The sequence below is a fragment of the Bos indicus genome, chromosome 1 (genome assembly GCF_029378745.1).
Source record: "Bos indicus isolate NIAB-ARS_2022 breed Sahiwal x Tharparkar chromosome 1, NIAB-ARS_B.indTharparkar_mat_pri_1.0, whole genome shotgun sequence".
Classification (NCBI taxonomy): domain Eukaryota; kingdom Metazoa; phylum Chordata; class Mammalia; order Artiodactyla; family Bovidae; genus Bos; species Bos indicus.
The window spans coordinates 59,463,052-59,479,039 of NC_091760.1; the positions used below are offsets into that span (position 1 = coordinate 59,463,052).

At 39.9% G+C, this 15,988-nt stretch overlaps 1 protein-coding gene across 1 annotated transcript in view; it reads left to right on the plus strand.

Moving 5' to 3' along the window:
* QTRT2 (queuine tRNA-ribosyltransferase accessory subunit 2) overlaps nt 1-15,988 on the plus strand; it is a 62,530-nt gene that overhangs the window by 27,544 nt on the left and 18,998 nt on the right. The window lies entirely within an intron of this gene.

Below are 15,988 nucleotides of genomic sequence, written 5' to 3' on the forward strand. Positions count from 1 at the left end.
ATGATGTCAGATTTGTGATCTCCGAAATTTTAGCTTCGGACCAGAGACCAGGCTTGACCGCTCAGGGCTCTTGTGTGGCAGAAGAAGTTTTATCAGTGAAAAGGGACATAGAAGCTTCTGACATAGACATCAGAAGGGGCGGGGGGTGCCCCACTCGTCTAAGCAAGGGAATTATATACTTTTAAAATTAGTTACTACAATAAATCAAAAGAATGTCTCAAGGTTGTAAAAATTTACCAGATCCACTCCCACAATTTACATTCTAGGATAACAGGATTAGAATTTAATAATAGAAAGATCCTACCAGACCCACTCCCATAATACACATTCTAAGATATCAGGATTAGTCAGAAGGTTTTCAGGAAGGAGAAACTTTCCTCAAGCAGGATACATTGTTGTTACATAATCCCTAGTATAGAGTTTAAACTGAGTTGTTTGTTGTATACCAGACCACCTGACCTGCCTCTTGAGAAATCTGTATGCAGGTCAGGAAGCAACAGTTAGAACTGGACATGGAACAGACTGGTTCCAAATAGGAAAAGGAGTACATCAAGGCTATATATTGTCACCCTGCTTATTTAACTCATATGCAGAGTACATCATGAGCAGTGCTGGGCTGGATGAAGCACAAGCTGGAATCAAGATTGCTGAGAGAAATATCAATAATCTCAGATATGCAGATGACACCACCCTTATGGCAGAAAGTGAAGAAGAACTAAAGAGCCTCTTGATGAAAGTGAAAGAGGAGAGTGAAAAAGTTGGCTTAAAGCTCAACATTCAGAAAACAAAGATCATGGTATCCGGTCCCATCACTTCATGGCAAATAGATGGAGAAACAGTGGCTGACTTTATTTTGGGGGGCTCCAAAATCACTGCAGATGGTAACTGCAGCCATGAAATTAACAGACGCTTACTCCTTGGAAGAAAAGCTATGACCAACCTAGATAGCATATTCAGAAGCAGAGACATTACTTTGCCAGCAAAGGTCCATCTAGTCAAGGCTATGGTTTTCCAGTAGTCATGTATGGATGTGAGAGTTGGACTATAAAGAAAGCTGAGCGCCAAAGAATTGATACTTTTGAACTGTGGTGTTGGAGAAGACTCTTGAGAGTCCCTTAAACTGCAAGGAGATCCAACCAGTCCATCCTAAAGGAAATCAGTCATGAATATTCATTGGAAGGACTGATGTTGAAGCTGAAACTCCAATACTTTGGCCACCTGATGCGAAGAGCTGACTCATTTGAAAAGACCCTGATGCTGGGAAAGATTGAAGGCAGCAGCAGAAGGGGACGACAGATGATGAGATGGTTGGATGGCATCATCAATTCAATGGACATGTTTGAGTAAACTCCGGGAGTTGGTGATGGCCAGGGAGACCTGGCGTGCTGTAGTCCATGGGGTTGCAAAGAGTCGGACACGACTGAGCGACTGAACTGAACTGAACTTGTATAATCATCACTTCCGGGCTTAAAGAAAAAACTGTTTTATGTGACTAAGGAATGTAGAGAGAAAAAAGAAAAAAGTTTGTCCTTTCCTCCTCCTTGAGAATTCCAGACCCCTATCTCTTCCTCGAGAACCTCAGACCCCTGTCTCCTCAGGGACCCTTGGACTTCTTATCAACCTGCCTAGGAATTGACTCTCTCAGAAAGGGTTAGTCGTTCAGTTGTGTTCAACTCTTTGCAACCCTGTCAACTGTAGCCCACCAGGCTCCTCTGTCCATGGAATTCTCGAGGCAACAATACTGGAGTGGGTAGGGTAGCTATTCCCTTCTCCAGGGGATCTTCCTAACCCAGGGATCGAACCTGGGTCCCCCACATTTCAAGCAGATTCTTTACCATCTGAGCCACCAGGGAGAGGGTTTGGGTCTGTGATCAGTTAAAGTGGACTCTTGAGAAATCAGTAAGAGTCTGAGGTTTCCTGTATGCGGCGGGGGGTCGGGGGAGGGGGGCGGTTGGTGGATATTTTATTCTTCTCTGAGAATAAAGGGAAGAGACTCTTTTAACACATTTTTCAAACTAAATATTTGTGTAATTAAAGAATTTTAATAAAATTTCAAACAAAGGCCATCAAAAGGTCAAGATTAGAGTGTGTAAGCAACCATCTTCTCCAGGATGTTTTTTTTTCTGTTGAAGCAGCTTGGAGCTCACTGAGAAACCACAGAGTTAAATGATTATCCTGTGCCTTTCTGATTAGGAACAGGCTGCTCTCTGCAGTTTGATTAGTCTCGCTCATAGCAACAGGATTACAGCTTATTAAAACTGACAGTGCTGTGTAGGGCAGGGAGCCAGGAAGGTCAAACTTACATGCTGAGCCAGCCACCAGCAAGGCTCTACCTTCACCTGAAGGTTTGGTGTAATTGGCATTCACTGTAATATGCTTTTTCTCATGTCTTTTTTTTTTTTTTTTCACCCTTTAGGTCTCTCACTCGTTTTACACCTTTTCTCTCCCTTCTTCCTTATGGGAATCCCTAACTTATGACCATATAACCAAATTAATAGTTGGGCAAATCAGAGAAGAAAGTCCAGTGTAATAGTGTGAAGTGAGGTAACTATATACATCCTCATTGCCCACAGCAGTCCTGGTTTAGGTCGATGGTCCAGGCACCCGTTTTACTCTCAGGAGTGCCGAGTTTGGCCAAGTTATGTGGTCACCCTAATGTGAGTGGTGGGGATGGTCAAACGAGAGCAGATGCCACATCCAAACAGGACGGCTGCTATCCACCTCTTGCTAATTGCTGCTGTGGATCCAGTGTTGTCACATCTTCCAGTCTTTCAGAATAGCCAACAAATCTGGATTTTCAGATAAAACCTTTTTTTTTTGCATTTTCATCATAATTTATTATTATTTATTTTATTACTGGAGTATAATTGCTTTACCACATTGTGTTTGTTTCTGCTGTAAAACAAAATGAATCAGCTATAAGTATACATATATCCCCTCCCTGAGCTTCCCCCTCCACCCCACCCCTCTAGGCCATCACAGAACACTGAAACTCACAACTTTTAAATGCTGGATCAATTTAAAAAAAAAATATTCTGCTAGTCAGGCAAAACCTGTTTGCCTAGTTTGCAACCCTTGGTTTAGAATCTGGAGGGGAGACTGGCATCTTTAACATTTAAAAGTTTTTCAATGATGCATCTAGCTCCTGCAGCTGATTACAGATTTCCACATTAAGAGAGCCCCATTCCCTGGTGGCTCAGATAGTAAAGAATATGCCTGCAATGCAGAAGTCTGGGGTTCAATCCCTGGGTCAGGAAGATCCCCTGGAGAAGGGAATGGCAACCCATTCCAGTATTCTTGCCTAGAGAATTCCATGGACAGAGGAGCCTGGTGGGCTACAGTCTATGGGGTCTCAGAGTCAGACACATCTGAGTGACTACACTTTCACTTTCATGTTAGGAACTGAATTGTTAGTTATGCTTAAAAAAAATTACCGGTTCACATATTAATCAAGGTGCATTTTAAGTTCAAAGTTTGTTAGGTATTTGGTATTTGGAAACACCAAGGAAATATCTGTTTGTTTTTAATGATGCATGAGTGGAAGCAATGCTAGTTGGCAGTATTTGATTGTAAGAATTCAATAAGGTAATTTTATTTTATTTTTTTAACAGACGAGATCCCCTATGTTGTCCCAGCTCCCTGGCATGATCCCCAGATAACTCCCAAAACAATTCCAAACCTGCCCAAAGGGAAGGTATGATTGCCTTGTTCAACTTTTTGATTTATGGTTGAGAATGTCAGGCCTGGAGAAGAAAGACTCAGTCACTGTGTCTGTCTTCTTAAGGAGTTTAAAGAGAAGCCTCTCTCTTTCCAGTTACTTTCCTCCATCCTACCCTATTTTCTGCCTGGCTGTGCCCTTCCAGGGTCAGCAGTGGTTTCCCAGTACCCCTTTCCAAGGATCTTTTCTGGCTCACAAAACCAGATGGTCCAAGGACATAAGGGTTCCTATTGCACCTTCCAGCATTTAACAGCACTAGTCTCGGCCAACACAGTGAGAGCTCAATTACTGTTTGTCTAGGGAAGGCGTATTCTCCGAGCAGTTGAGGCATTATCTTCAGATTTTTGCCCGCTGAGCTGACACAGCAGTACGCGGTGGGACCTAGGCTGAATGTCTTGTCAGTGGTGATTTTATCTCACTTTACATTAGGCAAGCTCCCAGTGACCTGACACATTTTTATTTTCTTCTTTGACTCAGTTCTGCCTTCTGCCATTAGCATCTTCTAGCGCTGGCCTCAAAGCAGTTTCCCCTGCTCTGACAAGAGGAACTCAGAGTGAACTTTTCTTTTGTTCTCGTTCCTCACAATCCACTTTGAGTCCAAGCTGAAGTTGCCAAGGAGTTCAAACGGCCTGTGCTCCTGCCAGTATGATTCAGAAGGATTAGTGCATCTTCTGCACGCTCTCCCTAATGCTTGCCTCTTTCCCTGAACTGCTGTCCCCTGCTGTCTGCTCCTTTGTCTGAGGAACGCATTTGCTCTTATTATCACCTTGTTCCCTGACTCTTTTTGATGGCTTTGGAACAGAATCAAGATGTGGCTATTAATGGTCTTCTTCTTAACAGCTCAGAGTCACTTCCTTTTATTTAGTCCATTTTCCCTTCCCTCCCAAACAACATAATCATCTTGGTTTCAAATCAGAGTTTCATAACCATTTAGTAACTACTGCTTTACAGTTGCTATTAGTAAGGGATGTGAGACAGGAGGTAAGAGACAAGAAACCGAAAGGTGAGGGGGGCTGAGGGAACCCCCAGTAACTGAGAAATAAGGCAAGCATCTTCAGGATGCTTCTTTCATGAAGAAATTAGGCAAGATTAGCCCTCAAGACTGAACATTACAAACCCAGGGGTCTGGTGAAGTTTCACTTGAATTTGTATGGATGGAATGAGAAGATGGTCTCCCCTCAGAGGATCTGATTTCCTTCCAAACAGTTAAAATAGTACTTAAAACCATCCCAGAATGATTTATGTTGGTCATAGGTCCTTTCATAGAATTCAGTGACATAATAGATAATAATAATCACACCTCCAATTTTCCATTCCCAACTCACTTACTTTTATTTTTGTTTAACAAACTTATTTAACGTTTTCATCACAGTTGCATTTATCATTTCCCATGATGCCAGCTGAAGAAAACACAAACTATGAAAATATATCCAGTCCCCCACATAGTAATTACACATCAAAAGAGAAGAGAATGACAGAGCACATTCATTTTTTCTTTTTTTACCATGTATCTGATTTTGGTTAGACCCCAATTCCATGTTGTTTGAGTAGAAAAGTCACTTCCATTCATATTAAAAAAGTCAGTTCAACTTCACTTTTCTACTTGAACGTTCAGCTATTACCAGAAATCTGACACATCAGAAACCAGGTTTATTATCTTTCTTCTTTCAGTCAAACTAAAGTCAAAGTCAAGCTTCAACTTCCTTGCCTTTGTCAATGGCACTTGTCTTCTAGTCAATCCAGCTGGGAAACTTACTCCTTGGATGAATGATATAATTCATAAAAGGAATGGGGATAAGATATTTTATCCCCATAAATGTTAATCTTCTCCAAAACAGCCTTACAGACACACTCAGAAATAATGTTTTACCAGCTATTTGGGCATCCCTTCCACAGTCAAAATGACATATAAAATTAACCATCACAAGTCCCCAGTACATGATATAGGAGCTGCTTAAGAGTATTGAGGCTGTATGGAGGCAGAACAAGAGCTCTCTTTTCCCTTTTTGGTTCTAGAAATCTGCAGCTGCGGTTTTAATGAGGAGAAGGCTGAGGAGTCACCCAGAGATGGTAATTTTGTTTTGGTCAAAGTCTCACATATTTACATATAAATGAAAAACAAAAGGACATTTAAATTGTAGAAAGGGATGGGGAGGGGAAATTAGCTTAGTTTTTCTCCTTGTCAAAAACAGGATTCTTTGGTGACACAGAAAATATAATCATTTATCAGCTCCTTCATTTTATAAACAGAGGTGGAACCGAGGCCCAGATAGAATGTGACTAACCCAAGGTCTAACAGGAAGTGAGAGGAAGGGCTGGTACAAGCGTCTAGGTTTCCTTTCCCAGCCTTTGTCCTGGTCCCTAGTTCTTGTTCTGCCTCCATACAGCCTCAGTACTCTTAAGCAGCTCCTACATCATGTACTGGGCACTTGTGATGGTTAATTTTACATGTCAATTTGACTGTGGAAGGGATGCCCAAATAGCTGGTAAAATATTATTGCTGAGTATGTCTGTAAGGCTGTTTCAGGAAAGATTAACATTTGAATTCGTAGACTGAGTAAAGAAGATCTCGCTCATCAATGTGGTGGGCACCATCCAATTTCTCAAAAGTCTGAGTAGAACAAAAAAGTGTAAGAAGGACGAATAAGTCTCTTACTTGAGCTGGGACATCTGTCTTCTCCTGTTCTCCTGGATATCGATGCTCCTGATTCTTGGCCCTTTGGACTCAGATTGGAACTTACACCACTTGCTCCCATGGTTCTCAGGGGTTTGGACTGGACTTACACCCACAGCTTCTCTGGGCCACCAGCTTGCAGACGGCAGATCAGATTGTGGGACTTCTTGGTTTACATAATCATGTGAGCCAATTCCTATAATAAATCTCTCCTATTTGTCTGTATCTGTCCATCTATCATCTCCTATTGGTTCTGTTTCTCTGGAGAACTCTGACAGGCATGATTTTACCATTCTGGCCATGGCTGTGAGCCTCCTCAGCTTCTGGAATAATAGTGATTCTTGAACGCAGAGATCATTCTGTTTATAGATACACTTTTTAAAGTCTGCATTGACCTTACTGTAACTGTGGGCACCATACGAGTTGGCAAAGATGTCTCAAGCCTAGTTCAGAAAGATCATATAGACCAAGTCATTCCAATGTAATCTGCCATGTATAATCCTTTCTCTGTTCTATGCCCCTCCCATAATTGTAAAGGGCTCCACGGTTTTTTTGAGCTGCTGGTTTGTGTCAGGAGAAAGGAAAGGAGTGAGCAGTGGTGTTCATCATCCAGGGCCTCATCGAGTGATCATATCTTTTTTCTCACAGGTTCTTGATTATCTATGGACTTTGGTCCAGCTAATCAGTACATAAAAACAAATCTCACTGAGGGACTTCCCCATAATTTGTCATTGGGGATATTGTTCAGTCATAAATATATCCTCACCAACCTGATTCATTCCAATATCTAGCATTCAGTCAGTTAGTCAAGAAAAGCTCATTGATTTCCAACGAAGTGTCAGTCATTCTCTACACTGGAATTCAATGACAAACACCCCACAGAGAGCACCTACCTTCTTGGAATTTGCAGACCAGGAGTAAACTCAGAATTACATACATTCCATATAATTAGAAAACTTCACTTTGCTCAATAACCTAAGTCATATCCTAACCACAAAGAAGACTAGGGAACTCCCCTAAGAAATGAGAGAATGTAAAAAATCACTAGATGACAATTCCTATGATAAAGAAAATGCAAATATTAAAGAGTTTTTTGGTTTTGTTTTTAATATTTGTTATTGAAGAAATAGAACTACAGGCCAGATTAGTGAGCTGGGTTTGCCTGGATTGGCTGACATTAATTCAGTTTGAGTGGCCTTCATTTTAAGGCTCCCAACAAATGTACAGTCCCTCTAAAAAAGTATAATTGTTTCCACTTATATTTGAGAAAACAGGGCTGGAACAATCAAATAACTACTTACAATATGTACTTTGATTCCAGGAACATCTGGTGCTATAGCCTATGCTATAATTCCAGGCTTACCCCCTTCTCATTCACAGGCACCTGAGGTCCAGGGTAAGGCTCTGAAATAGGTATATAGTCTATCTTCTCTTAACAAGTTTCTACAGAGATGTGTCGCTGATTTTTTTGAACAGAATTTTGAAAGAAATGATCTAATCTTAAAGATAATCATAGGAGTAGAGACTTTTTCTAATGATCCAGCAATTATTCAAAACCTTTATGGAGCAACAATTGGATATAGAATTTGGGAAACGGGTACAGACTAGAAAGCACACTCAGTTGAGTGTCCTTAATAACAGCAATATATATGTGCTTTACATTTTAGAAAATACCAAAGGTCATTCTAATCCATGTCTCAAGAGAAGGTCAAGCTGAGTAATTCTGGTTATGATTGTTTTTTAAAGGGTATGGGTATATGAGTCAGAGTAACTGCAAAGTAGTCTTCTACTGGTTTTCTTGTGTGACTTTTGAAGTCAGTAACAAGGTCCTAGCTAGAAAGCCATGTTTGAAGTGTTCATCTAGAAAATAAAAAGTTAAGGAAGTTGCCACTTCATGCTGTTAACCTGTTTGGATGCCCAGTAATGTTTGTCGATGGATGATCTACTCATTCAACATGTACTGCCTGCTTATATGTCCCACATTTGCCGCATGGTGGGGATTAAAACATGAAAATGTCAGAGGTTTTGCTTTTGAAATCACAGCTTAGTGGAGAGAATAAACACATTTATAACCATGCAAAATAGCACAGTAACCACACTGCTGTGGGATATATGAAGTGACATGGTAGAGAAGTTTTTCTCGTCATATTTTTTGAACAAAAAAAACATGCAGTTGGATGAATGTGAATCTGCTTATGGGGACAACAGGGAAAACAGTTAACTTGGTAATTTAAGAAAGGATGTGTAGAGTTTTACCAAGGGAAGACAATTCCAGGCCACTAACAAAGTGGTCCAGGAATTCTTCCCAGACTTGCCTGCGTTCCTTCCATGATGCCATGTTGCCTCTGATTACCCTCCGTTATCCATCCCTCACTCTCTCACTCAACACGTTTGCTGACTGACTAGGCAGTCTATGCAGGGGATACAAAAGAAAGGACTGCCGTCTCCTCTGATAAAATGGAACTCGGAATCCTCAAGGTTTAGTGCTGGAAGGAGGATGGTATTCCACGAGGAGGTGGTTAACTGACTCCAGCAGCTCCATGTTCTCCCTCTGAGATTTGACTTCTCTTTGGATGTTTCATATTCGAGTTAGCCCTGTCTCCATCAACTGAACATCTCCTGGAGGAATACTAGCTCAAGCTGGATTTGAAACATTACTTTTCTTCCCTGACAGCAGTTGAAATTTCTTCATTTTTTTCACATAGTTGATCTAAATCTTCAGCTCCACAATCTTTTTTTTTTTTTTTAATTTTAACATTTGGGGTAATGTAGGGAATCAGAGGGAACATGGGGAAACATTGCCCAAGATTGGATATCTGCTTCAAAGCCAGGGGAGAAATTCTGGCCACTGTTATAACCTCTCCTGGAGTCAAAAGTGAATGATGTAATAGATTAATCCTAACTTACTGTGTTCAATAAACAAGACACCGCTATTCTTCAACAGAAACTCTGAACAACAAGCTGGTACCATGTTCTTAGTGTCAACCATCAGCTCAGGGCCAATCTTGCTTTTTCTACATTCTTATCTACTCTTCTCAGTGCTATCTGGATTATTTTGAAGCAAATTACAGACAATTTATGATATTAATATTATTTGTAAACATTTCAACATATATATTTAAAAAAATAAGGGCTCTTTAAAAATTAATAATAATAAATAATTCCAAAAAACAACCAAGAAACTCTAAAATACACGTGTGAAGTAGCCAACCACTTCAGATTTTCCTTCATTAGACACTATGCCATTTTATCATATTATTGATTAAAGATTAAGCTAGTGATTTTTACTGAAAAATCTTTGAAAGTGGCTCAACAAAAATTTTACTGTGGTCAATAAACAAATAAATAAGTAAACAAAGTACTTTTATTCCACTTAAAATGAATAACACCTTACTATAACCAAATGCCTAGACAGTATTCAAATTTACTCCATCATCTCATATTTTTTTAGAGTTGGTTTATTTGAATCAGCATCTGTATAGCAATAAAGTGCTTGAAATGTGGCTAGTCTGAACTGTGATATGCTTAAAGGGTAAAATATGGAAGAGATTTCAAAAGTTTAGCACATAAAAAAGATGCAAATAATTATTTTTACATTGTTAACATCTTGATGGTAAATAATATTTTAATTCATTGGGATAAATAAAATATATTATTAAAATTAATTTTACTTATTTATTTTTAATTTTTAATATGGCTAGTAGAAAATTTTTAATTACATATGTGATTTACATTATATTCTGTTGAATAGTGCTGATTTAGAGGCGAGATCAGGTTCAGATTTGATTTTTCTGGCAAGGCTATTTTGAGGATGGTGGTGTGTTCTTCCATGAGGAGGCACATAATGGTTCATTCACTTCTTGTGCCATTAAGATTGATTAGTGGTCCTGATACTGCAGACTTACCCATCAGCTTTTCTTCTAATGGTCATGACAGTCACTAATGATCACTTCCCAGATCCACTATTTCATTAGGGGCTGCTGTAGACTGAATTTTGTGCCTCTCACCCCAATTCATGTTGTTGGTATACAGAAACTTGGTATATATTCTCCCAAAATAAAAACACTAATTCAAAAGATATATGCACCCCAATATTCATTGTAGCACTATTTATAATATGGACACATACACACTACTATATATAAAATAGATAACTAATAAAGACCTACTGACTAGCACAGGGAACTCTACTCAACATTCTGTAATGACCTATGTGGGAAAAAAAGAATCTAAAAAAGAGTGGCTATATGTATATGTATACTTGACTCACTTTCCTGTACACCTGAAACTAACACAACATTGTAAATCAATCATACTCCAATAAAAGCTTTAAAAAAATCAGATACTCATTAGGATATAATATATAATATAATTTGATAATATCTACTAAAGTAGAAGATGTGCAGATCTTTCTACTAATAATTTCTCTTTTAGGTTTATATCCTAGAAAAAATTCAGCACATATGCTCAGGGATATATGTATAAAAATATTCATTATAGCTTTTAAAAACAATAAAGGTTTGAGAACAGATTAAATGACTATCAACAGGAGAATGGAATGTTTATATAGAGTTAAAATGAATGATGAACTAAACCTACATGTATCAACTTATATGAAGAAAGATTTTCAGAGAATAGTACTTATACTATTAGTACTATAATTGTACTTACACTTTGAAAACATAAAATAAAATGCAATATGGATATATGTGTACATAGCAAGGCATAAAACATGGTGAAAATGATAAATATTTAATGCCAATATTGATTCCTTCTGAGTATGGAAGGAGGAAAATGCAATAAGGATGATTAAGTGTATTTGTAACGTATTCTTTCTTTTAAAAGATCTGAAATGAATATGGCAAAATGTTAACATCTGATATAGCTATTATGTGCAATTATTGTTCAGTAGCTTAGTCGTGTCTCACTCTTTGTGACCCCATGCACTGCAGCATGCCAAGCTTCCCTGTCCTATACCATCTCCCGGAGTTTCCTCAAACTCATGTCCATTGAGTCAGTGTTGCCATCCAACAATCTTGTTCTCTGTCATCCCCTTCTCCTGCCTCCAATCTTTCCCAACTCAGGGTCTTTGCTAGTAAGTTAGCTCTTCCCATCAGTTAGCCAAAGTATTGGCTTCAGTGTCAGCATGAGTCCTTCCAATGAATATTTAGGAGTGATTTCCTTTAGGATTGACTGGTTTGATCTCCTTGCAGTTCAAGGGACTCTCAAGAGTCTTCTCCAACACCACAGTTCAAAAACATCAGTTCTTTGGTGCCCAGCCTTCTTTATGGTTCAACGCTCACATCCATACATGACTACTGGAAAAACCATAGCTTTGACTAGATGGACCTTTGTCAGCAAAGTAATGTCTCTACTTTTTAATATGCTGTCTAAATTTGAGGACAAGCATCTTCTGAGGAGCAAGCATCTTTAACTTTCATGGCTGCAACCATCATCTGCAGTAATTTTGGAGCCGAAGAAAATAAAGTCTGTCACCATTTCCATTGTTTCTTCATCTATTTGCCATGAAGTGGTGGGACCGGATGCCGTGACCTTAGTTTTCTGAATGTTGAGTTTTAAGCCAATTTTTTCACTCTCCTCTTTCACTCTCATCAAGAGGCTCTTTAGTTCCTCTTTGCTTTCTGCCATAAGGGTGGTGTCATCTTATATCTGAGGTTATTGATATTTCTCCTGGCAATCTTGATTCCAGCTTGTGCTTCATCCAGCCTGGCATTTCGTATGACGTATTCTGCATATAAGTTAAAGAAGCAGGGTGACGATATACAGCCTTGACATACTCCTTTCCCAATTTGGAACCAGTTCATTGTTCCATGTCTGGTTCTAACTGTTAGTCTTGACCTGCATACAGATTTCTCAGGAGGCAGGTAAAGCGGGCTGGTATTCCCATCTCTTGAAGAATTTTCCACAGTTTATTGTGATCCACACAGTCAAAGGCTTTAGCATAGTGAATGAATCAGAAGTAGATGTTGTTCTGGAATTCTCTTGCTTTTTCAATGATCCAACAAATGTTGGCAATTTGATCTCTGGTTCCTCTGCCTTTTCTAAATCTAGCTTGAACATCTGGAAGTTCTCGGTTCACATACTGTTGAAGCCTAGTTTGGAGAATTTTGAACATTATTTTGCCAGTATGTGAAATGAGTGCAATTGGGTGGTAGTGTGAACATTCTTTGGCATTGCCCTTCTTTGATGCAATATTATTCTCTAAAGTTTTTTGAGTGTTTGATACATCTTATAATATTTTCAAAAGTGAAATACATCATCCAAGAAGACAGCATTTAAAAAATTTTTATTTTACATATTTATTTTTTTGGCAGGCTCCACACCACATTGTAGGATCTTAATTCCCTGATCAAGGATAGAACCCACACCCCCTGCATTGGAAGCACAGAGTCTTAACCACTGACCACCCAGTAAGTCCTAGAGGACAACATTTTAAATCTCATGGACCACTCCCAGGGTTGCTGAGTTTAATGTTTCTACCAGATGATGTTCCAAATCCCCTGTCTGAGCTCCGTTGTCTCTTCTTTAGGAAGTTAGTATGAGGTCATGTTTGCATAACCATCAGGGCAACACAGCAAGAACCAGCACTTTGTTCTCTATGTTTTTTTGCCCCCTGACAGGAGTTAAAACCCATGTTCTATTTCTACCCCCATGATGCTGCTCAGGATTGATGTAATTAAATGAACAAAACTTTGAGGTTTCTCCTATAGTTCGTCAGAGTGAAACCTGATAAAAGTTTGAAGGTGATGGTGGTGGGCAAGCAGGAATGCAGGTAGATTGGCATTACCAGGCAAACTTTGTTTTCTTCGTTGAAAGGAATTACTTCTCTTGGCTTTCTTAGCTTTTTTCTAACTTTTCACTCAATTCTCCATTTCTTACTAACATATCTCATAGCTTCTCTCTTTTCTAAACGTTATTTTCACTTGATAAAGCTATTTTCCTACTTCCTTTCAATGTCTACTCCACATGGCACAACTTCCCTTAGCTTCGAGAATCTTTGCTCCTTCACTTTACCTCCCTTTGCAAATCCTGAGAAAGCCTTGCCCTTATCTCCACTCCCCTCCCTGTATCTCAGTCTTCTGGACAGTTTTGTCCTTATAATATTTCTAGAAATGAAATAAATCATCTCAGAGGCAGTAACATTGTTATCTCATGAAGCCTTCAGCCTTTAATCTTCATATGTGTAGGGATAGGGTGATTCTTTTTGTTTTTGAGACATCAGTAGTTTAATGGATCAGAACTTACACACCTGAAGCAAGGTCCTGGAGTCCACTGTGTGCAGTGGACAATGGGCAGGACATGGCAGCAGGAGGGGAGCAGGAATTACCAGTTGATATCAGGTGGGCTCATTAATTAGCAGGAGCTCAGTAGAGGGGCATGTCCCTTTGATAAGAACAATCACTAGCTGGGGCCTGGGGCAGGTATGTGGGATGGAAGGTCAGTCATGTGCGTAAGATACAGGTGAGGCAGGCATTGGTTGGGCAGGGGATGTACACAGCCCAAGAGAACAGCCATCTTGAGGGGCCTGACCATACACTCCACCTCTCCATACCCTGAACAATCCTTGCAGTCTTTGGTCTGCCCGTCTTACATGATATACCTGGGGTCAGTTATGCAGAGGGGCACTGGAACCAGATACCACCAATACAACGGGCCACCCCTGGTTTTCAGAAATCCAGAGCCGCTCTTGTGGGAAGGAGCAGGGACAGGGCAATTCTTGATGAAAAAAAACTCAGTTCTTAGACTTTTGGTTACCAGGTGGGGCTGGGGGTGGGGGAAGGATGGATTCGGAGTTTGGGCTTAGCAGATGCAAACTATTATACACAGGATGGATAAACAACAAAGCCCTACTATATAATGCAGGGAAGTGAAAGTAGAAGTCGCTCAGTTGTGTCTGACTCTTTGCAACCCCATGGACTGTATAGTCCATGTAATTCTCAAGGCCAGCATACTGGTGTGGGTAGCCTTTCCCTTCTCCAGGGGATCTTCCCAACCCAGGGATTGAACCCAGGTCTCCCGTATTGCGGGTGGATTCTTTACCAGCTGAGTCACAAGGGAAGCCCAAGAATACTGGAGTGGGTAGCCTATCCCTTCTCCAGCAGGTCTTCCCCACCCAGGATTTGAACCGGGGTCTCCTACACTGCAGGCGGATTCTTTACCAACTGAGCTATGAATGAAGCCCGTAATGCAGGGAACTATATTCAATATCCTATAATAAGCAATAACAGAAAAGAATATGGAAAAGAATGTATTATATGTATAACTGAATCATTTTTCAGTACAGCAGAAATTAACACAACATTGTAAATCAAGTATACTTTAATAAAATAAATTTTAAAAAAAATCTCAGTTCTCAGAGTACCTTGCTGAAAACCCTCCCTAAAGATCATTCATTTCTACCCAGTTCCAGACTCAACACTCCCATCCCTGATATTTTCAGGCAACAAATCTATATTAAGCACAAGCAGTAGATATTCTTGTATAGCTAGATCATGCTTTCCAGTTTATATTTTCTTACACATGATTTTTTTCCCAACAACACTGTAAAGTAGACAGGACAGAGATCATTGCCCTCATTTTACCCCTGAGGAGGCTGAGGCAGAGACTGACTCCTCAGAGTTTGTCAGTTGAAGAAGGTGGACTTTAACTGAAGTTGATAGATACAGAACAGTCAGGAAATGGAAATCCCCAGCTGTCAGGGGTTACAGACCGACAACCAATTCTCCATGCAAGTGCTTTCTTCACTTGGCTCTGCTTGTGAGCTCTTTTAGAGGCAGGTGTGAGCTGAGTCGGCCTGGTGCAACAAAGGCTCACTCCAACACTTGAACGGAAAGTATTTCAGTTTGACAAAAGCAGCGTCAGGGAGAGAAGCCCGAGGGCCTTGCACAGATCCTGGAAGGAGGAAGGAAAACAACCCAGAGGGGAATAGGACAGGAGGGAAGTGGGAGGGGGAAGGAGAGGAAGCAACGGAGAAGAAAAAAGGTGTGAAATCATTTGCCCTGAATTTGTCTTTATGAAAATTTGATATATGAAAATTCCTACTTGAAAATGAGATAAATAAAGAGGTAATTATTTGCATTACAAATTAATTCTTCACTTCAAAAGAGTATTTACCACAGGTGCGATTCTGTGATGTGAGCTTTTACAAAAGGAATATGACTTGGGGGAGGTGGGAGATTTAAATAATAAAATCCTGATTATAATATAATAGGAAATAATCCAGGGATAAAGGGGAGACATCTGAAGAAGGAGCTGGTTGTGCAGGGAGCTCTGCAGAGCTCAGGCTTTTAAAAGGACATGAACAAAAGACAGGGAAAGGGGATTATAGATGAGCTTGAACACAAAAGATTGTCATGAACCTTCAAAAACAGAATAAAGGAAGCTGAAGTTGGGAATAAACCTCCCCTTACAAAAAGTGCTAACAGCTGCTCTAAGAACCCTAAAAGCTTTGTCAGAGTGAGGGGAAGCCCAAATATGGAGCAGCTTGCTCTTTCAGTAAGTGAGGTGGTATAATGTTAACCCAAGTTAAGTAGTTTTTACTTTTTTCTATTGTTTGCTTTGCTTCTGTTTTCACC